Genomic DNA, 23505 nt, shown 5'->3' on the forward strand with positions numbered 1-23505 from the left:
AAAGTTATCTTAAGGCATATTAATTCCGAATACAATAAGAGCAATCATAAATGTCTGTCCTCCCTGAAGGACCAGGCAGTGCGAAGCGGAGACTGGCGCGACACGTTGAGATGGTGAGAATTTATGTTTGAAGTGAGTCAGCATGTTCAAGGGTTCAGAACCGTTGACGCTAATTCATTTGTAGATGTCCCCTGCATCGCTGGTGCGAACAATCGATTGTGGTATGCAGAACATACGGTACGTCGGTTGCTTCTAACGGCTGCCGTACGTGGTGCTCGCAAACTAGAAATGTTCACCACTGAAAACAATCTGGCAATGATATAACACTGGTGGCTAGAGGTATTCCGGTGTGAAAAGCGTTGTGGTTGCATTGGCAATAGGAAGATTGAAGGGATGCCTCCTAGCTCCTGTGGATACCTGGACAGGGCGTCAAACGAATCTATTAAGTGAGATCATTGTGTGTCCGTTAATTTTTCGGTTTCTCAGGATTATTTGGCTATTTGCCATCATGCTAACGATGTGCCAATGTGGGAGACCATCTATCATGCTGTTTGACTTGATAGTGAATATAAATCCCGGGCTTGAATAATGGTGTTCAATTTCAGATTACTTCTCGAGTAGACTGGACGGAAGTTAACCCGATTTCTACGGACCACATCATTGTCGTAGTACAAGTGATAACCACTGGCGTTGATAGCACAATGCGTGGTAACCTATTAGTTCTATTACCCAATGTGACATTTTTAATACTTGTATCTTTGCAATTTTGGCAATTGACGGACAGTACCTATATAAGGAGACACTCAAGTAGCGTGGTGTATCGCAACCCCGGCCACAGAACCACAACACGACCAGGTATGTCACCGTTTTTCCTCTGTCGCTCCGCACTAAACACGCAACTATGCACAATCGATACCACAAGACGTGTCGATACGCTATTAAGCGACTTAGCAAAGCAGCTGCTACGATTTTATTGCACCGATATGCGTGCAGTCGATCACTCCACATGCAAATGACAATTAAGTTAGCTCGTAGCTGAACGTGGAGTACACTCGCTGCTGCTGCCGACGGTCTCTCCGTGTGCATTTGCCCAATGTCACAAAAAGACCGATGATATCCGCGCAGAGTTCAGTCTTTCATCATGGCTTTGTCATCATTAAGTGCGTTTGTTTATGCGATTCGTTCCTAATTATTGATTTAATATTTTTGGTGTGTGCATGATAACTGCTATTTTCATTCCATTTATCAAATGATAAATACATGTAGGCTACGCTTTAGCACGGACCATGATGTGCATTACCCTCTTTTGACTTAATTGTACAAGGTCAGTAGATGCATGCCGTGAACACACACTTTACCATTAACCAAACGTTAGACACATTCTCGGAAGTCTTATGGTTTATGTATACCATCAAGGCTATAGTCCCCCTACGGAGAATGACAGTCATTTGTGCAAGAAATGAATATTTGTCACGCATCTTATAAAGCGAAACGAGTATGTATGTGTGAATCTTACTAATACCATCCATGACAGCTGTCACTAGCGGTTGATAATACTACACCAAACCCTCTTAGCGTGCAGCCTAGCTAACCGTCCCTATAAGGTAACCTGGAAATGCATTATCTTCAAATCTCCCTGGTGATGCTCTTGAAATTGCCAGAGATTGCCGGTTTTACCATCACAGTGCAGAACATGTGCACGGCACTACAGTGCAACGAACGCTGATGAGTTGCAGTAGACGGGAAGTAGGCTGTAATTGATTAATTGAAGCTTGTGGGGTTATCAAGGACGCGTACACCGCTGATTGAGACGCGGAACGTAATGAAAGGCTTTGGGATTCGATAGACAGGGTGTCCTAAGAATAAAGACAAGGCGCGCTTTCGGTACATGATATCATTCATGGTAATCCATGCAGACCTATTCCTTACATTCAAGATTTTGCCATATTTCTTGTTGCAAAACAGGCACTTTTGCTGCAGAAGAATCATTGGGACTTTCAGGGAGACCCTATTGTCAGCTTTGTGTAAGTTGACCTACCTGGGCCGGTCTATATAGACTCCCTTTAACTGGAAGGCAAAAGAAAGAACTCTCCTGGTCGCAATTATAAAGCGGCATGTTCTTTATTCGTAAGACCACATGAAACTTGTGAGCAATGCATTGAAGTCCTTTTTTCGGAAATTCTAGATAATTACCTGGGTCTTTTGTTGTAAAGATAAAACCTGCAGCAGAGACGAGTCTTGCTTCACATACAGCAGTCTGAGACTGACTTTTACATGTAGATGGCAATAATATGAACTCTGCATGTAGTTCACCGATCTAAAACCACTTTTGAATAATGAAAAAGGACATATTATGCGCATGGTCGTTCGCAACCATATTGTGGGTTTGTGATATCAAAGGTTTCCGACGTTACTTCCTCTTGCCGATGTTTATGACGTCATGGTCCGGCTTGGCCTTGTTTTTGATCGATGAAAGTGGAGTATTTGAGTTTGTTAAATCACTATAAATATGTACATGTATGCTACGTTGAATGACATGACGTACTAGGGTAACGGCATTTATGTACTGAAAGCATTTGCGTGTATAGAACATACTAATATATACATGTACCTCTTCTTTCATTCGACACATGGTACTGACTAGGATACATGGAAGCTATTAATTTGGCGATGGTACTATAGACTGTATCTAAAGGTAATTGAACTCACGCACATGTTTTGGAAAAGAGTACGCTAATTTTCCTGATGTGTTGGAGCTCAAGCAAGTCTGAACCTTTTCTGTTGCTTCGTTCACGTCTGATTATGATGATGTGAATAGTTGAACAATCTTGGAAATAAAGGTTTTTGAGCTTTTGAAAACCCTTTAATAGTAGCTTCTCAACCAACATCGAAACGTGTTTTCAAAAGCTTAAAAACCTTTTTTTTCTGAGACAGCAATCCCGCAATGCAAGTGTTACGCCTATATGAATTTGATATAGGATACTGTGAGCACGTTGTAGTGGGATTTGAACACCGTTGCCATTCATAACTAAACAATGTTATTCAGTAATATTTTATAGACATTTGAGTCATCGGTCACCGAAAACACAATACGTTATATTATTCAGTAATTGCATAGACTTGACTTTCAAGCCAAAATCATGCACAATGGTCTACTTAAATGGTCCTTGTTTAAAACGGGTTCAATTATCTCTCCTAAAAGCCCAATGACCTTTTCGTAAAGCAAAAGTAGACTCAATCACAAAGTTGCAGTTTCGGCTTTTGGAAGCGTTCTGCGGTCGATCGGCTTCTCGTCCGATTTCTAGTAATTGTTTATCAACCAGGGCGTAGCATCCTCCAACGACACATCTTCCTTGCAAACAGTTCTCCGTGCTCTTCAACATCCAAATTCAGAACAATCACGCGTATACTTGTGTACTGGATCCGATGTAGGCGTTCTATTGTTCTTCTGTGTTTACAAGCGGCTTAGGTCTCAGATGAGTGGCAAACTGCCTGAAATTATCTCTTGATCAGATTTTGCGATATTGGATGGTTTAGAATGTGCTCTGTTTTAAATCACAAGTAACAAATTTCAATATACATTTACATGTATATAAATTACATGCAGTTCCCAATGACCGCTCCAAGTAAAATCTCTAATAATGGATACTGTACATTCTTCAGTACTGCACTGTGACATAACCTGCCTAAGTCCATTTTACACAACACTGCACAACTGAAGGGTAATACGTATTTCATTTTTAATGCACACATTGGCAAAGACAATGAGAGTGGGTTGGGAACTTTTTCCTTTGCTGTAATAATTCGCATTACTCATTCATTGCATCAGTAACGCTATTGCTTGCAACACTCATACCTGTCGCAGGACCACAACAATCAATCACAATGGCGTGAATAAACACCTTATTATTTCAAACACAATTTTCTAAGTATGTACAATGTATATATGAAAAATGACGCATTGAGTTTGATGGCTCGTTTTGGAGCAAGAATTTAAAAGAAAATGGCAAGTGCCTTAAAAGCAGCAGTAATTTGCAAAGAGAATTTACGATTTAAGCTGTTCTTGTAGTTATTGATCTACACATTTACATGCAATGAGTACTAGCAGAGTCTTAAAAGACTTTGCCACTAGCTACTAAATTACTAATTAGGTAAACATAGCATTTCGGCGTACCGGTTGCAACTAGTCTACATGTTAGGTACCAATTTCTTATCTAAACGAAACTTTAAAAACCAAAGGGGAGCTTAATAGATGTCACATACATGTATCACTTAATTTATGGCTGCAGTATGGCCTGGAGTTATGCACTAATCGAGGTGAAACGAAACTCTCAAAAGGATAATGATTGAGAGTTGCAAACACTCAGAGGGATTGCCCGACTGAGTGACCTAAAATGGGCGGCGTCATAAGACATGTCCGTATTTCTACCACTGCACAGCTCTTCGATCGTATATCTCCTCCGTAACAATCGGTAGGCAACTTGTTACCAGGGCATGCCAGGGAAGCAATCGAGCCTCCCCTTCGGCGCAGGTAACAATATTTGACTAATAGCCGAATGATAGGCAGCAGTCAGGAAAAACGCGGCCACAATCCGTCATCTTAACCACATTAACCGTCTTCATGGTATACAGGGAAGGGAGTCCAACACAAGTTTTGTGATTCGTCTTACCTTAAAGGGTTTAGATGAAAAAGCACCTTTCTTTCAAAGTTTACCCCTTTTTATATTAAACCAAGGACGCCAGCATATTATTGGGCAAATAGATTTACTTCCCGATCTTTTCCACCAGTTCTCACCAGCATGGCAACCTAACAAAGCAAACCTATATCTTTTGTCTTCTGACAGTTTCCAACCATTGGTACTGGTGCATCGGGTCTTCAATCCTGAACCTCATGGTCTTATACTCCATTTAATCGAAGCCGGGTATATCTTGATAATATGCAAAAACCTTGGTGGTCAAGATACGGGTCTTCTTGCTGTGGAAGTTGTCGTCGTCCAGCTTTTTTTGGCAAACCTTTATCGTAATGCATGTTGTTAATATGAATTTTGGGGTTAAGTGCATTCCTTGCAGATCAATGAGAGTGCATATTTGTCCACAGAACCATAGGTAATAAAGTCCACCAAGGGAATGTATTTGTGTCACGAGGAGGGAACCTTGACTACTCCAGAAACTGGCTGCAGTGTATAATTACCACAGACTGTTGGAATGATATTGATCGGCTGGTGTTGAGGTCTGTATTACCGTATGAGACAAACATGTCCCGTGGTGGGACCCTGTCACCCGCTGGGAAATTAAGCCGTCCTGTCCCGAAACCGGCCGCGGCTGGTGATCTACTGCCGATAAAACATGGGCGAGAATGAATGAAACTCTAGCGTTACCGAAATAATATCTCCGTCTAGCTCAGTGTCACCTGGCTTGGGTTATTAGCGTAAAACCTGATCTCTTATAGCCGATATCACGCTTTTTGACTCCCCCCCACATCACATCATTCCCTTCTGCGGAATATGCTGACCATACGGACTGAAAACCGGTGTAATGTTTTTGAGTGTTTCTATTTTTGAGTGTTTCCCCTCATTGTTTGGGAACGCTAAAAGATAGATTGACAAGTTTTTCTGTGTTTCCCCCTATTGAAAAGTCATGGTCTCTCTAGCTGCCTATTGTTTGGAAACACTGACACATGGGAAACAACCACAGATGTTACACCGGCAATCAGTTTTTTTAGCTTTTTCCAGTATAGGCTCCAGCCGAAGGTGCATAGCAGCAAAGACACACAGATTAGCCTTAGATTCCTTCGTTGGCCAAAAGTGTATAGCAAACACAGCATATATTTTATATCAGCCTCAGATTCCTTCGACCACCACAAGGTAAAGACTTGATGCATAACCGTATCGCGATACTTCCTCGTTTGGACGTAGAATTTTATAGACCTCTTCGAAGGCATTGTCCAGTGCTGCAACAGTCAGTGACCTCATTGGTTTGCCTGTCACGCTCTGTGGCGGATTAGGGGAAGTCATTTGCACAAACGACACATTTAAGAAACGAGTTGTGGAGACGCTTAATGGGTTTGATAGAACTAATGGCATATGCCTGCAAGGGCCCTGTGCTCTCCAAAGCGTGCATAAAGGAATTATGCTATTTCCTGCTTATATATAATCTGATCTTTCGTTTGAGAGGCCTTTCTGACCTTGAACTTACAAGGTCAGAAAGGCAATGTTTTTATTTGTTGCTGAAAAAAACTTCATACAATGGCTTTGCCTTTAAAGACTTTCATCACGGGCTTATCCTCCAACCAGATCCATATTTCCCATCTTTTGTTTGAAGGTCAAGGTCAGTTTTGAAGTTGAAGGTCAGGCTACTTCAATGTTCATGGAGTTGCAAGGGTTGTCTCCTTGATAACTTAAGCTCCTCTAATGGCATGAGATGTCGTTTCCGCATCCTTTTCGGGCTAGTCGAACTTAATTGCTTAGGACTGATCCATGGTATCCGATCAAATGGTACAAATTGTTTGAAATCATGAAGAAAAAAAGTTGTTTATACCGAATTCCCTAAACATGCCAGGGCAGATAGATATAAATCTATTTCTTAGATAATGAAATAATTTCTTTTTTTTCAACACCCATGATAAACATGAAATGAGCAAACGCCGGGTACAGGGTGTTATGGGCTAAATGGAAATTGCAAATGAAATTGTAATTTTAAGTCATTCTCACTGTCTGTCGATATCGAGCGTTAAATTTAAAATACAAAGTATATAAAGCAACGAAAAATCGTCAAAGTGGGTTGCATCAGTAGCTAAAGGGTTTGTCCTGTATTATAATGCTATAAACTGAGCGGGGCTTTCGGAGGAGTACAAAATATAGTTCCGTTACAGTATATATTGTGAGTGCAAAACTTCGTAAGAACTGTCAGGAAGAACAAAGCTGGTTATTTTATTTCATCTGCTGAGTCGGGTCCATAATAGAACAGCGATGATTCCACCTCTCAGTGTATTGTTCATCAGGCCGTTTCACCTATCAATCTTAAACTACTACGTAAAAACACATTAACCTCCGTATTCACGATATTTATTATCTGATAATGTGGGGTAAAAAGATTTCTTTATTCTGATCGAGTGTTAAGTTGGAACAACCGCTTACATTGAACCGATCGACGATGTGTCGCTTTAAATGCTCACTATGGTTAAGATGAAACCAGACGAATCCATCCTCCAGGACAACCTGACAGAAGACAGAGAAGAAATCCTTACAAGAAGCGAGGTCGAAACCGCAATCCGCACAAAGACCATCTTGCAAGGTATAGTGCCTGGAGGGAGGAGACGAGGAAAACTTGGCAGGACAAATTCAAGGACCGGTCAGGCCTACCGACATCACGATTGATCCTGGAAGCTGAAAACAGAGCGTCCTGGACACGTATCAAATGAAGAGAAGAGCAGCTCCAATCTACTTACTCTTTAACATTTCGCCAACATCGAAAGATGCACCTTGCGGAAACTAAACAGCATTACCAATCAGCTGGTGGAAGATGACGGATGCTATCTGAAACGTTCAATCTCCAACATTCTTGGCCTAGCATTTCAATTATGTGATAATTCAGTAATTAAACCCGTCACGAAGAAAGGATCCGATTCACACAATGATAACAGAACCTTCGCTCATTGACATATTCATGTTTCTGTTTAAAAACCCGAAATTACCAATTTCAGCCTTGTGTTCGAGGATGTGATCGACCTTGGTGAGTAACAACGGCGACTACTTTAGGCCATGCAGGCATGCACTTGAGACTACTTTATGGAATCTTTCTTCGGATCAGTAATCCTCTATTCCATCCACAAGTGAAGATGATTTAAATTCTTCCCGTGTATTGACATTCATTGAAGTCAAATTATCTTTTCTAGCTTCCTCCCGAAGGTTTGATGGTAACCATAGAAACTAATAGATAAAATATTTACACTTTTCAAGACGAAAGTAGTTCGTCTTCATCAAATCGTGGTTTGGGTAGATTTGATCACTCCTTGAAGCCTGGCATAACCCGGTAAACGCGTTCAGTCCCACCTTTGACTATTGTCAAATTTGCATGTTGGTTGTGCACTGGTCACGTTTACCATTTTGTATAAAGGAAACTGTATTTTCTCTCGTTTACATATGTATGGAAGTTGGTTATAGTCTGTGCGACTTCAATGAAGTTGTCCGCCAAATTCGATTCCTGAACCACTCTTTTCGCCTAGCAGACAGGGCTAACCAAGGTCAAGATGTTACTGACAATTGTGGATTAAAGCAAAGCACACGGAAACGAATGGTCTTGCCGTCCCAGTGTAGCATTTAAACCCGTGCCTGCGAATTGACAACCTACTAAATGTCACTAGCATGTGCCTCAATTATGGCAAGCGAGTGTGTCTGACAGCTAGATATTACCTTTTTTAGTCTGAAACTCAAAATCGACTTAATTTGGATGGAGCTTCAAGCAGGCAATCCTGCTATGCTTATTTTTCCTATAACGCAGAGGCTGCAGTTTCTGAGCGAGGAAACGAGGAATATGTAGAGAAGTTGTCGATGGTCGTCAATGAAATACTAATGATGCCACGACGTCATAAGAAATAAGGGGCTGAAGAAGCTGGTATAAGCTATTTCAATTTCTGCCCGGCATCATCAAATGAAAACGGCATTGTTGTTCACATGTTTACCGGTACTTCTTTTCAATCTGTTTGCGTTGTCGGTCATCAACAATGGAAACGGCATTGTGGTTCACATGTTTACCTGTACTTCTAATCAATCTGTTTGCGTTGTCGGTCATCAACAATGAAAACAGCATTGTTGTTCACATGTTTACCTGTACTTCTTATCAATCTGTTTGCGTTGTCCGTCATTAAACATGGAAACAGTATTGTTGTTCACATGTTTACTTCTTATCAGACTTTCTCCTTTGTAAGAGTTTTTATTTCAATCATATACATAAATGAACAATTAGCCTTTGTCCCTGTTCAAGAACAGCAATAAAGCCCTTAAATCACCCTTTACCACTGCGAAGACGTGCCCCCAACCACCGGGGTTAATCCGAAGTAACGTACGGATTACTCGCAAGCTTTAACAACTCTCAGCGAACGCCGGGTCGATGCCTCGATAATAACATATCAATGTCATCAGGATCACTCCGTCTGCCTCAAGACAATCTATGAATACTTAAAAGGTAACTGCGACACGTGGGGAGGTCGCCTCTTTCATTAGTCCAGGCTTATCTGTCTGAATAAGAAGTAATGCACTGAAATGTCAAATTCTTAAAACTCGCCTTGTTTATTTTCTTGCAATTTATCACACTTTGCAAGAGCAACTGTTTTCTTGACACTTCGAAGAACACCTCGCAGGAAGACACACCAGGGTCTTTTCTTTCAGGGTCTATTCCTTCTCTAAGAACTAAACTAGACATTCTGGTACCGATGCAACCCAAAATTCACCCAACAGCTTAGAAAGCCGTAACAACATTTGTTGGAATGTGGTTGAACAATCTTGTACCAATTGGTCCATAATTCGGCTGACGGCTCTCATGTCAAAGCAGCCGTTGTAGGAATCTGGTACCGATATCGGCCGGGCGCACGATTCACCTAACGGCCGTTAAGCCTTAGCCATCAGTGTAGGATTTGTGGTTTAACTATCTGGCCAATAACTATCCAGCGAACGGCTCTCAGTCCATAGCCTCAGTAGGACAATGTAATAATTGTAACGGAACAACCCGGTACCGATATTTGCCAAATTCACCAAACAGCCCCCTCAGTCTGACCAATGACACGACCATTGATTCTTGTCTCGGTCGATATCCAGGCAAGAGTCTCCCTCCATTTACATGATATTGGTATTGATAGAATGGCCAGAAGTGAGAGCTAGCACAAATACAGTCAACACTGGCTTCACCTTGAGGTCGCTTGCCACCCAGATACGGGTTGTCGTGCTGAGTAAGACGGTCCTTGTCCCCACAGATTAGACGTGAGCTGGCGTGCTTTGTGAAAGAATACAATTGGCAAGAGTTCGCCGAATATTAAGTGATGAACCGATCAAGAAAGATTCTTAACAGTGTGCAGCGTTTTGAATTGAAACCGATAGTAGCAGCCGCAACGAATGAACTCTTATTCGATTTTGAATTGGCAACGGTTCCAAGCAGTGGCTTTCACTTAACCAATAGCCTTTTCAGAAAGATATGACCTTGAATGTTGAAAAGATCAAACTCTTCAAGGGTTCCAACATTGATGATGACCCATTTCTTGACGAAAAAGGAGTCACGACCAGCGGTATTATTCAGTAGCCTGACAATTGAATTGAATGTTCTCACCAATTCTTGTAATAAAATATTCAAAATGCTAAATTTTCGTCCTGTCGAGACTGCCTAACACACGAATGTCAGTTTTTCTGTTTCATATTCAACAGCCAAGACAAACACACAAAAATGTTGGCAGTCTTTGTCCCATCAAGTTATTTTCCGGTAATCCTTACTGACTTTCCTGGAAAGACACGCAATACATCCTATGATATACATGTATCGCCCTTTGAGCCTACTCTTTATTCACTGTTATACGGGCAATTGTCTTTTTGACAGGAACATGCCATGCACAGCAGCCAGACTAGCCTACTTTGACCAGTTTAATCATGTAGAAGACAATGGTTCAATCAGAGTCTTATTTGAAATACTCTGGTTCAAATCAAGAAATGGATATTTGCCAGTGATCGTGAAAAGAGAGACTTTATTACTTTCATTCGAATAATCGAGTTGTGGGTGTATTTATTGTGCAGCAGCATCATAGACATAGCAATGACTGATATTTGCATGAATATTATTGCTAAAGTAATCATCAGAATTGCAATTAGATTGAACAATCGATGACATTACAGTGCCAATTTCACGCCATGTTTGATGACATAATAATTATACGATGGCCAACTTCGAACGCTTTTCTGATGTGATACTGGCACATGTAATTGCCATTTTGTAGACATATTTGGAAAAAACCTCAGCGCTGCCTTCTGGTTGGTGCGGAGGCGGATTATGATGACCTGCTGTCTTCTGGTTTGTTCGGAGGTGGAATATGATGACCTGCTGCCTTCTGGTTGGTTCGGAGGCAAATTATGATGACCAGCAGTCATCTGGTCGGATCGCAGTCGTTGCCGGTTTTATCACATCCGGGGAGGTCAACACGGATACGGAACCAACCAGCTTTGGATTAGCGAAATATGTTTATGAAATAAACGGCAAAGGCACACTGTTCGTCCAGACGACATGGCCTGCTTAAAGGTCAATGGCCGACAGTGTCCTCCACTATCCTTTAGGCATGTTATGTTATTGGGACAGTATCTTTATCTAAATGTCGCATTGCTTCAAGCTATACAACTGTACTCAACAGCGGACAAAGGCCTTATTGAACTGCAAGTCTGCGTCAGACAGAAGAACTACTTCAAAGGAGCCTAATGTCTCCTCCGGTGTCCTTTCCTGCATCATCTCTTGGTTTTACTAACATGTCGAAAACTCATGCATTCTTGATGACGAGTCATCTCGCAGGTTTGAATAAATTTGGTTTCATCCCCCCTTTACCCAGGATATCTATACCTTACCATATACCAGCATGAATACCGTTGTTGTCCCCGTTCGATTTGTATTCTATTTAATTAAATGAGGTTCTTCTGGGATTTTAACCATGCTATCGTCGTGTCTCGGCAATGTTCGATACTGCTGATATCTCTTAATCCGCAATCAATTATTTTTGCCTGTCTGCAGTTATCAACTTCTGTCAATCGTAATGTATCTGAACAACTCTATTCGCCATCACACTTGTTTGTCTAGTAGTGGAGGGGATTTTTTATCAAGGACAAATGTTGGTACTATTCTAAACAAACGGATAGAAGAGAGGAAAGACAATGCATAAGAATAGTTCCACAACACCAAGTGGATGTCAATAAAGGTTTTCATTGGGGCAAGGCAGAGTATGAAAACGTACTATAGCAACAATCATCATGAAAATGGCAAGCTGCATTACTTTTAAAACAGATTCTGATATATTTCGATAGATGTTGATCACTGCAAAAAATTCCAGAAGATTTCGATGCAATCAGGTGGCGTTGATTTCTTTGATTCGTCGATATTTTTCTGATGGCTTTGCTATGTCAGGAAAATTAGCAGATAAAATGAGATGATGAACAATATCACAGTATTGACATCCATGTTTATAAGCAGGGGTTACGTTTAAAATGCAGACCCGTTGTGTAACAGTGCGGAAGGTTCCGTCGTCGCGACTATTTTTACCAGTCTCTCAGTTAATCCATATCATGCGCTGTATCCGTCGTGCTCAGCATGGCCTGAAAGGAGAAAACTGTCCGGAAGATTACGAAGAAAGGACTGGTAATTGGACTGGACTGCTGCAAAGGCTGCTGGCTAATATTGCTCTTAGTGGCCAGTCTGTCTAAAGAGATCGACTTCTTCCTCGTGGCTGATCTACTCCGTACAACGGAGTTTCTACCTTTTATCAGAAGGAATATGACTTCTGACCCACTAGACTTTTCTAAGCCATTTCGCTATTATTTTTTATGATATTAAGACTGCCACCAAAGACCATCGGTAGTACGCCACGTAGTTTACTTTTCTTATCATTGAGGTGCAACTAGGGTACAAAAATAGCATCAGAATACCAATCAGTCAATCTGTGAGACATCCTCATTCACGTGCTTCCCCGACTTGCATGGCTTGTATGTTGGTTGTCGCCAAGTGAAGATTACCTTGTTCTCATGTGACATGCAGTCAAACATATCCTTAATGTCTGACTGTTGTTCAGGGATGCTTAGACCGATTTCTAGAAGAACATTCCGAGACAAACTCCACCATTCATAGCTCTGAATGTCATGCGGGTAGCTATCTCATGATCTACAAAGCCTTGTCTCCGTGTCTCGTCTACCGCCCTTCCGCACCTCCCGTTGCTTAAGTAATTTACGGCGATGACGGTAACTGGTTATACATGTAGTAGGCTAATCATGATGATATGCTAAACGTCACGGAACATTCACGACACGAAGTGGTGGGCTGGAAGTAGTTACTTCTTCATTGAACGGTCCTGGCTGGTTTGGTCAGTTGTGGTCTGAAGGCCGTAAAACCTCAGCATGGGACAGCGGGTAATGCATCTATCACTAATATGATTTAGAAAGATTGGGTGCGGGGGTGTGAATGGGCGTTTTGAGGCAATGGAACATCTCATAAAAGGCGCTATGAATTGGCAATTACATTGGTATGATTCTGTCAAAGGTAAAGCCGATGGGTTGATTTGCCTGAAAGCTATATTGACTACTAATGCAGTACTGTATCTAAAATAGATACATGATATGGCATGTATGGTGTAGCTTTGAATGGCTACTTTTAAAACCACAGAAAAATCTGTCAGCTTGTCAGAGCGTGGTCAATCAGATCTACCTGTACATGTATAACCAGTCCTGAACGTTCCTTAAACTGTCGCTGCGTTCTTCTGGCTTCATCAAAAACCTTGAGCTGGCTACAACAGTACCTGCATTACGGGCTTTCGTCCACAGTTAGCATGTGTCTAGTGTTGTGTTTCTCCATCGCGTATCACGCACAAACCTTTTGTAGGTCGGCCACGGGTTGTGAAATCGGACAGACGCGAAACGCTAAAATGGAGGAAAACCTATACTCTGTCTGGCTTTCCACTTTGGAGATGTCTTGAAATTCTTAAGCGAGTATGATGAAAACGAAAGTAATCTACTGCTTCAGCTCAGCGTCGCTACGTCTGTATTACTTATGACCCTTCAAAGTTCAGCTTGCTATTGAAACGAACAGGTTGCCTTTCGCATGCCCACACCACAGACATTATGTCACTAGGTGAGACAAGTTGGCATTTTCCCCTCCGAAAACTGTCATCTCCTGTTAGGGTTGGACCCATAGCGTAAATAGCGTAAAGGTTAGATCCTGCAAGGGATAGGCAATATTATTGGTATGTGGGAACAACTTTTTTACCATTCCTTGGGGTGGTTTTTAAATATGCCAACCCTGCCAACCCTGAAGATTCTCTACATCGGCACTAGGGGGGAATATTTCTGTTACAGGTGGTGCGGTGAGCGAAGTATTGTTTACAAAGATACATGAACGAACTGGATAGAAATGGAGAGTGCTGGCTAGGCTAGTCCCGAGCAACCTATATGTTTTCACGGTGCAGAAATCAACAGCGTTGGGAATAGATTTCCGGTAACAGTAGGCCAGCCCAATCTTTTGTGACTGGTGAATGTATTTCTGATTTTTGAGTCGATTAGCCTACCAGAGCTATAGAGAAGTTAAGTTTACCACCACAACTATTGACACTCATACCTTCAAAACCATCAAGGTCTGACTGAATTGTTTGCAGGTCAATACAAATGATGCTAACCCGGCTTTTACCACAAAGCAAACTTCATCAGTCGGTAAAGGACGTTTGGTCCCCGATAACTGGTAAGTATGTGCCACAGATTCACGTCATTATCTGTCTATTGTCCAATGTCGTTGGTTTCGTCTCTTGCCCAATAGGAAGGACAGCGCGGAGGAGGTCGATCGTTAAACCAGATAACCTGAAAGAGTAATAACCCATTGCAGCGGGTCATGGTCATTGATTTATGGTGAAGGGAAGGATGTTACAGTCGTACTCTTACAGAGTCAAAATTGGTGCATGCTATTTGATCCATATCATGATCGAGGTTACCTGTACAACCAACGAAGCCTCCCAAGCTGCCAATCATGAATTAGATGCCTTCCGTGGTACATATCGGTATGTTATCAAGTTGTGACCAAGTATGGGTTAAATCTATACCTGATGTAGCATGTAGCTTGGAAGACGCAATCCAAGTATGTGATGGTTTCCATCGTTATGAAAGAATCGCTTCTTATATTTACTTACGAAGCGATTAATTTTTTCCCGGGGAAAAAGGTCTATACATATAGTTCACAGGAGTATAAATGTACACATCGAACGTAAATATGAACCTGGAGGCAGGAACAGCGGAATTGTCAACTCCTCAGATTGCGTGTGCTGTACAACACGAACTATTTTCCTCCCACTCCCGTGCACCAACTGACCTTGTCGCCGTGTTAACTATTGGTCTACCCAGTGATAGCTATATGAGATTTGATTCAGCTATACGTTCCAACATTATGAGCCATTGGGTTTTGTCGTGGGTTTTGTACTGAATGAAGGATGGCATCATATTGAAAAAAAGAATGATAATCGTTGGTCAGTGTCAATCTCTCTAAGCTCAACGGCCGTATGGCCCATCCAAAAGCACCAGATCGCGCTTACACCTATTTGAAGAAAACCATACCCTACCCACCAACATGACCAACATCATCAGGCATAAGCTGCAGTATCGTGTAGTATGTTGCTGTCTGTAAGTTGCGTTTGGCAGAATTTGAATGTCCATCCCTTCATTACTCTATTGTTCATGAAGCTGGCGACTCTGGCGAGCAAGAGAGCACTCGGGTAACCACATGGTACGTGGGAGGTGATAATTGGTTGGCGAATCATTCAAATTATCGAGGCAATCACCAGCACTTGGAGAGCGAGGAAATATCGGCAGAGAGAAGATTAGGATCGGGACACGATTTGAGAAAGCGGGTGTTTTTGCCAGGGTCTTGGGAATTTTATTGATTGGAGGAGGGCAACAGTTGTAATGTCCATGTGTTCGGAGTAAAACAAGCACAGTATCTGACATCTCATTTCACATTATAGCCACACTGACCTGTTAAAAGCGTAATCACGCTTCAACAAACGATAGGAGAAGGTACTTATATGCACTTTAAGTTTTAGCGAGCGCCATTTTAGTAACTCGAAGCGCTATCACACCGTCAATCAAGTCATAACATAATTGACTGTACATGTATATTGTCAATGTCTTATTAAGCTAATTGTCCATGATAGTTTATCACCACTGAATATGCCTGGTTACACTATATCACAGGCTATTTGCACGTATTTACAGTTGATTATTGTAATATACATGTTCACAGCCGGGTTCCATGCCGTCTATTCAGCGTTTGCTCGGAAAGGTTGCATGGGAAGCGGAAAGCTAATGGTCAAGGTTGTAGCGTATACTATGTGAGAGTGCTTCATGTGTGCACCATGCATGTGATGCCAGTGATGCCATCAATGTTATAACACAAGTTTCATGTTACACAGTTGCCCAAAAAATACCCTTCCACTCTCCGATGGATACGGAGATGACGATTAATTCTGTATCTTGCGAGTAAAAGAATACCTCGTTACGCACCCTACTCCAGCATCCCTCATTGGGACCACTCGATGACTCGGGGATGAAAGTGTGCTTTCACTCTTGTTCAATTTTGTGTGGGATGCAATCCGCTATTCCTCTTCCCTTTGTCTCGATCCGCTCAAGTACATACCATCGTATCCAAACAGATGGTCCCACCCACGCAAACAGGCGTTTCTGATAAAGATCTTTAGTTTCCTGATAATTCCAAAAACCAATCTCTCGTTATTACCCCATTCCGCAACGATTAGACTATTTCCTGATACTCCCACCGAGTCAAATCAAACACTTCAATCAACTGTCAACATAATTACGGGATCAAAAGTTTGATTGAGAAACCCGGTGTGAGGGTGGGGATATCTATAGGACGAAAACACCGGCATTTCATTGCTGTTGCTTTCAACCAGGACGACCGTTATGATTATCCCGACGATATATTCTTCAGCTTTGCCCTGTCAGTTACTGATTTTATTGTATAGAAGAAGTCAGAATAGTGATTTCGAATTGCGACAACTAAATACATGTATATACGTAAGTGAACAATAGTAGCCTATCGACGTCCTGGCCTAGACGCTGGTAACTGTTGTCGCCACAGGTTTCAGAACAGTACGAACTACGAATGTCCACATGGTGTCATCAAGAAATGTGCTACATGTAAGTTGTTTATATTACGCAACACTCGTAAATCTTTTATACCTTGTTCCTGAGACCTAGTTGTACGAGGAATCGGGAATTCAAGAGATGTCGTTGATAAAGTACGAACATTACTTTTTACTTCATCGTTCGTAGCTTTTCGTAAGGGTTGCGAAACCAGACTATTGTCTTCTTTCTCCTTCTTTACAACAGTTTTATATAAGCGGGAAACGCGGTCAGTGGTCTTTTAGAAGTAGGCGTAGCACCAACACCATGGCTTTGCCGTATTCCTTCGTTTCATGAAAATTGGCAATTAATTGCCGAGAATCATATGGGTAGTAATATTTACCGATCGCCTTAGGGGAAACGGAATCAAATAGATTCTAAGAATGGAACTGAGGTTTTGTTTGCCTTCCCTGCGGTCTCGTCTATCTTGGAGTGAACTCACCGAATAGGGACTGAAGTCAAACATGAATACCATGTATAAATAATCGCCATTATTAAGGTAGAATGACTAGGTATGATACAACTCCCACACATTGCTCGGGGCACAGCCATTGCGATTCGAAATGAAACTGCGATGGATAAATAATGAAAGGAGGCTTTTCTTGCTTGCAAGAACCATGGAATTCATAGTATACATACTTTATACAATGTCCAGTATATTTTTTATTCATTATTCGATATTTTGACTAAACATCTCGTTGGGGCGAAGGGCATGCACCTTCAGTTCGATATCAAGTAATTAAACCAACACACGCAAAACGGCATTCGTGATCAAAACGGATATGCGGGGGCAGTACAAATTCACCTTAGAAATAAAGGCAACAAATTTTTCTTAAAATCATCTAATTTACGTAACCCTTATGCCAGCCTTTCTCTCTAATGTACGCGACTTATCCGTTACAGTAGACGAGACTAGGGGCATCTTCCTGTTTCCTTTATCTTTTGGATTCGATTGATTTCATGCGCCAATAAAGCCTGGTGCTCCTCGCAACATAGAGCTTCTTTCGGGTTGCTTCTTTCCTTGCTCATCTAAGATCATGTTCCCAGCTTGGATGAGCTTCGGGGCCTTGTCGCAGCGAAAATGAAATTTCGCTGAGTCGGATCAGCAGCACATCACTCTGACCTACTGGTGATGATGCACTTCAAACATACATGTCGACAACTTTCGTAGAATTTCATCAGTTATGGTGTCTCAATAGTGGATTAATTAATATAATCTCGAAAAAAAAGAATAGTATCGATGTTCAAAGGAAATAGCGCCGATGTGATAGAAGTATTGCGAATTCGTCAATTTTCAGTATCAAGAGCAAATTGGGTCAACAGAAATTTACAAAAGGAAGTTACCCCATCGGTATACTGCTTTGATAGTGCTCATAACCTCTTCGAAGTCCAAACACAAACCTCTGTATTGTCCTGATAACAATTCGACTCATGCGGCTGGATGCGATATCCCCTCTGTATCTTTTGATGAATGCGTAATAAATTATAAAAATAATTTCTGATGTTGGTCTGGTATGTTGAAGGTTATGTGTGAACTTCCTCCGGTTTCCATATATCAACGGCAAACTCCAACCGAATATAAAAAAGGCATTAATTGCATTTTTGTTGAAGACAATTTGTTATCTTTAAAAACAAAAAATCCAACTTGAACAAAAAAAATATCTCAATCACATTTTCCCAATTTTGAAAATGTTTATCTGATTGTAATGGGTATTGACCCGAAATGTGATCAAATTAATTTCTTTTGCGTTTCAGATGTAACAGCATTCTTTCGCTTTCCATGAAGAGGTCACTGATAAGTATGTAGCGGTGAACTTTGCTCCCGCACACGACCATATGTCTTAATTGGGTTATAAACATTTATATCATATTTTTAGGATGCATGCGAGGTGAACATGGTAGAGCGAGATTCTTATGTCCATCCTCATATAAAAGAAAAAAGAACGTTTGTATAGAAGACTTTCAACTTTGTGATGGACTTATCAACTGTCCAGATGCCGAAGATGAGGATGAAAAAATGTGTCTATTTTTCAAAGTTGTAAGTTGAAAAAATTTTATATGCTGTTGTACGACCCTTATTTTTTCATTCTTTCGCTCGCAAAGCGTCGTATCACGCTTACCGCAAGAGGAAATGACAATACCAAGCTCCAGAAGTGGTATTGCGCCCCTCAAGTATAAGTGTGTGTTTGAGGTAGGGGTGGTATGGCGGCATATTATCTGTTTCCGGAGAGGGTATCGCCACTGTTCCTGGCAGTAAGCATGATACAACTATCCACCAAATAAAGTACTTGGTGGATTTTGACGGCGTGTTGCATAAAACCAGCCTACTTTCATTTTACGAGTTTTGTCAAGCTCTCTGTCGTAACTGTACCTAGCTCAGTGTTGCTTACTTTTATTTGTCATTTTGTTTGCTAATGTGTGCTATCCAACAATCCAACTGTGTCGTGCTCTTTTAGATAAATTTGTTTTCATAAATTGTTGTCATTAAAGTAGTGCCCGAGGGTATGCGTACAATTCGTTTCGCCATCTGTTAGGAGATACAAGGGCACGACAAGGACACCATACTTGTTATTCTGAAACAGTGCAAACAGTGGCTTTGATTGATGGCAGTTTATCAAATTTCATCTACATATAACTAATGAACATATCAATCACCATTTTTGTAATGGCGTCCACATTCCATTACCGGAATGTCCTATTTTCAAGCATCCTGGTGGTCACAATGTTTACAAAGGTCCGAAGTACCATGTCCGAAATTCCCTTCTCGTTTGAAGGCTGTTGACTAAATATCTTACTCCTTACTCCGGAGTAAACATTTCAAAAAAATTAAGAAAAGAATTGCTCTCGTGATACCTCGTACCCCTGGTACTGTAAACGCGGTTCTGCCCCGGCCGAAGGTGGATAGTGACACCAGGCCTTACTTTATCCGTTGATTACATATTGCTTGTAAATGCATTACGTCGCGCCAATCAGTGTCAACGGGACTGATTTGCCGATCAGAGTCGATGGGACTGATTGGCCAGATCTGTCCATTGACGCGACACCCGCTGCCAATAATGCCAGAACCGAAGTTACAGTAATTTTGTGCATGCTTTATCCACATGACCAACCTATCAACCAGTTGGGACATTTGGCCCTCTCTTTTGCAGGTAAACAGCCGACGGACAATTGGAGTCTAATGGTGCACCACGAGTTTATGTTTTATATCAAAGAACTATGTATTGCCAGAGAGAAACGGGTGTATCTTAGAGTGTTTTGAGAATGTACAAGCATACTTTTAATTCCAAATAAAACTAACCAACATGTTATAGGTCTTATGACATTGAACTTTTAGGTATCTTATATATAAGCAGCATATTAATACATATGATGACTTTTTATGCTTTTCTCGCATGCCCAGATTAAAGTTGGAATATTTGCTCAGATATATCGTTTTCGGCTATAAAACTGGAGAACCCGATTCGACCGCTGCTGATCGATTCATAACAAAATAACAAGACACGCTATACCTTTGGCATCACATAGACTTTACAGTATTTCGTAATGATATTTGACGATAGAACAAGATTAAGCATCAATCGGAGTACATGAACTGCGGGTGGATGAAGAAGCAATATATGTCTGCTACGTTCAGCCCTTGTATCTCCTACTTTATTTTAGGTACGTTTTAGTTTGTCATTTATGTTTAAAGAAAGTACACGTTTCTTCAACGAAGAAACGTGTACCTTTAAATTTTTTCTTTGCTTTTTCTGTCCAATCCGTTGCTTTGACGTTGTAAAATCTTTGCTGAAAAAGCACTTCTTGTGTTTTGACCCATTCCATTGCTAAACACCAATGTTTGTAGAACTAACATTATTCCCTGATTAAACTCAATTCTGTTGATATTTCGTTCAAATGAATGTTGCTTTTACAAAGCATGTTGTGCAATTATTGCAAAACGTGTGACAGTTGCGTGTATCTAATGGCAGCTATCACTTATCACGGATGTATAGCTAGCTATACATCCATGATTTCAAGGAACATTCAACAATGCCCGCGATGCCACTGGATTCAGAGTTTGGGGTGGGTCTTCTTTCAGAGTAAACGAATTTTAGATTTTATAGCAGGTTTACCATTCGCACGACCTGCAGTATACTCGACCGGCACTCCATCTGAAGTGCTCTGCTCCAACCAGCACATTACATGCCAGGTTTTTGAACAGTTGAACTTGAAGGGCAAGAAGGAGTGTAATGGCAGGGAAAGAACATCTTAGGGAGTATGTTATAATCGAAATGTCTGACATTGACTCATGTGACTTGACTATTTGCATGGAAATGGGTTGATGCGATGTCGCCAACTATATAGAACTGCCAAATGCAGTACCAACTATCATTAAGAATGGTGTTACGATCCGGCACTGTGACTGGAGATCCCACATTGTTACCCGAGTCACCTAGCAAGTACTTACAATACATGTACCTACATGGAAGGTCACAAGTTACATTTTATCACACGTGAAAGAATCGTTTCCTGCGAAATGACATCGAAACTTTGTTCTCATTTTCTAATCTAACTATATCGTGTTTTATTTCAGGTGCAATCCTATATCGCATTTATGGCTGACGCCATCTACGATAGGACGACACGTCCCCATTCCTACACACGGAAAAGATGATGTAGGAAACGACGAACGATTTCAGATAGATCGGTGGTTTCAATGCCTGGTCGTCACTACAGCGTGACGACAACAACAAGTACAACAACGGCGACAAGAAAAACAACGACAACCAAATTTTCTTGTGGACATGCTGACTTCCTTAAAGCGTAGCTCCTTGATTACGTTTAGGGATCAATGCGACCGGAGATTGCTTCCTCGGCATCTTCTTCTAGCCTGCCTTCGCTGTGGACTTTCAATCTGCCGAGGTTCTGCTAATGTGGTTAGAGTGGTTTCTGATTGGCCTGCGATGGGACCGCGTAATGTCATAGGTCATGCGGTGAGAGGACAGTGTGCGCATTTAAGGGGCCCTGTCCAGCCATGATCATTCCCGGCTGACGACATTGCTGCCATGGTGTCCATTTTACCCGTTTCAGTGATCGGTAATCTTCGGGATGGCTGCGGACAGTCCCGAAGAAGACCGACAGGTGCCGAAGTGGAGACAAATGCGCGAGTGCGCGATATGAACGAGAGAGCTCGTCCGAAAAGAAAGCGGTGTCAATGTTAACATGGCAGAGGTGATCGGCAGCTGAGCCCTCGCCGATTTTTGTGAATTTCAATGGATGTCGAGGGAAAAAATGTTGAGAAAGAAACCCAACCTTTTAAGCTGGCGAGGGAATAAACGGGGTTGTGTCTTCATCAATTTCTTCAAGCACACGAATATAAGATAGATACTCCCCTGTGATCAGTTGAATTAAGGAAACTGTACTGGTGAGAGACGAAATGGCAAAATGACAGGTCGTAAAATGCTACTTGGGGCAAATTGTGAATTGCCTAGTGCAGCGAGTACCTATTCCGTTCGAAGGCTGTGGATAATGACATACATATCTGTGCGTGATTTCTCGTCTGTGTTTTTGGTGATTTATTCTTACTAGATCATCAAGAAGTCAAGGACACCTCGAGAGAAGAAATTAACCAGGGTCTCGGCTACTCCATTTTGAGATATCTCTCAACAGCTGGGCAGATGATGTCCTCGTATTTGCACGTTTCACCTAGACATGGCTAATTTTGCACAAATTACCAAACATTAGATAAATGCATTTGGGTTCTTGACCGGTCGTTCAAAATTGCTAACTTTGGCATTGAGGCTGAAGTACTTTCCCGAAGGAGATAAAGAAGTTAATCAAAGTCAACTGCCAGTCGGTGAGTTGATTTGAACAACCGGGCATTGGTTTACATTTCTTTCGGAGAAGGAGAGGGCGTAATCCCTTTTTACCTCACAGAATATATCTTGTGACACGTCTGCTGAAAGTTCTACGATTCCATAACATCTATACCGTTTAACTTCCAGTGTGCAACGTGCTAACGTTGAGGGTGTATCTCAATTTGAGGGTGAGTCAGTAACCTAGCTGCTGAAAGCGACGAACAACTGTGAAACTGTTCAATGTATTGGACCGTAACGTCTGATTGTTGTAAGATATGAAATATATTTATTTATCAAAAGGTGCTATACCTTCATCTCTGAATGTACAATTATAGTATATATTATTTATTATATAAAAAAGTAACTAGTGGTGGACCTGTCCTGTGAGGGGCGGGGTGCCATATAGTAAGTAAGTACATCGGTGTTGTCTAGTACGGGGAAACTCGTAATGGCGGAGCATTGTACATGCTTATAATGTAAAGACCATAGGGCGGATTTCTTTCCTTGAAAACATTATAGACCTAATATGATAAACGTGTTCTTAACACTTAATTATTTGAAGAGAGAATACCGTCAATACGTCGAAGCCCATCGTGGTGTCTTTCTGTGTTTCCATTTCTGATAGAGTGTCACTGTTTTTAGGCCGGGGTTCACCTATGACACAAAACAAGAATAACATGTTTCTCCGCATTCCGTATTGAAATGTCATGGTTTATCGAGCTGTTTGCTGTATGGAAACACTGGGATATAGGTTTAAAAAA

The 23505-nt window shown here is 41.4% G+C and overlaps 1 long non-coding RNA gene across 1 annotated transcript; it reads left to right on the plus strand.

The window, feature by feature from the left end:
* Nucleotides 1–282: 282 nt before the first annotated feature.
* Nucleotides 283–23066, plus strand: LOC135488468 (uncharacterized). The gene is made up of 3 exons (XR_010446982.1): nt 283–855; nt 18785–18945; nt 21481–23066. It is a non-coding gene; the product is annotated as an uncharacterized LOC135488468 (long non-coding RNA).
* Nucleotides 23067–23505: the final 439 nt, after the last annotated feature.

The sequence above is a fragment of the Lineus longissimus genome, chromosome 5, assembly GCF_910592395.1.
Source record: "Lineus longissimus chromosome 5, tnLinLong1.2, whole genome shotgun sequence".
Lineage (NCBI taxonomy): Eukaryota > Metazoa > Nemertea > Pilidiophora > Heteronemertea > Lineidae > Lineus > Lineus longissimus.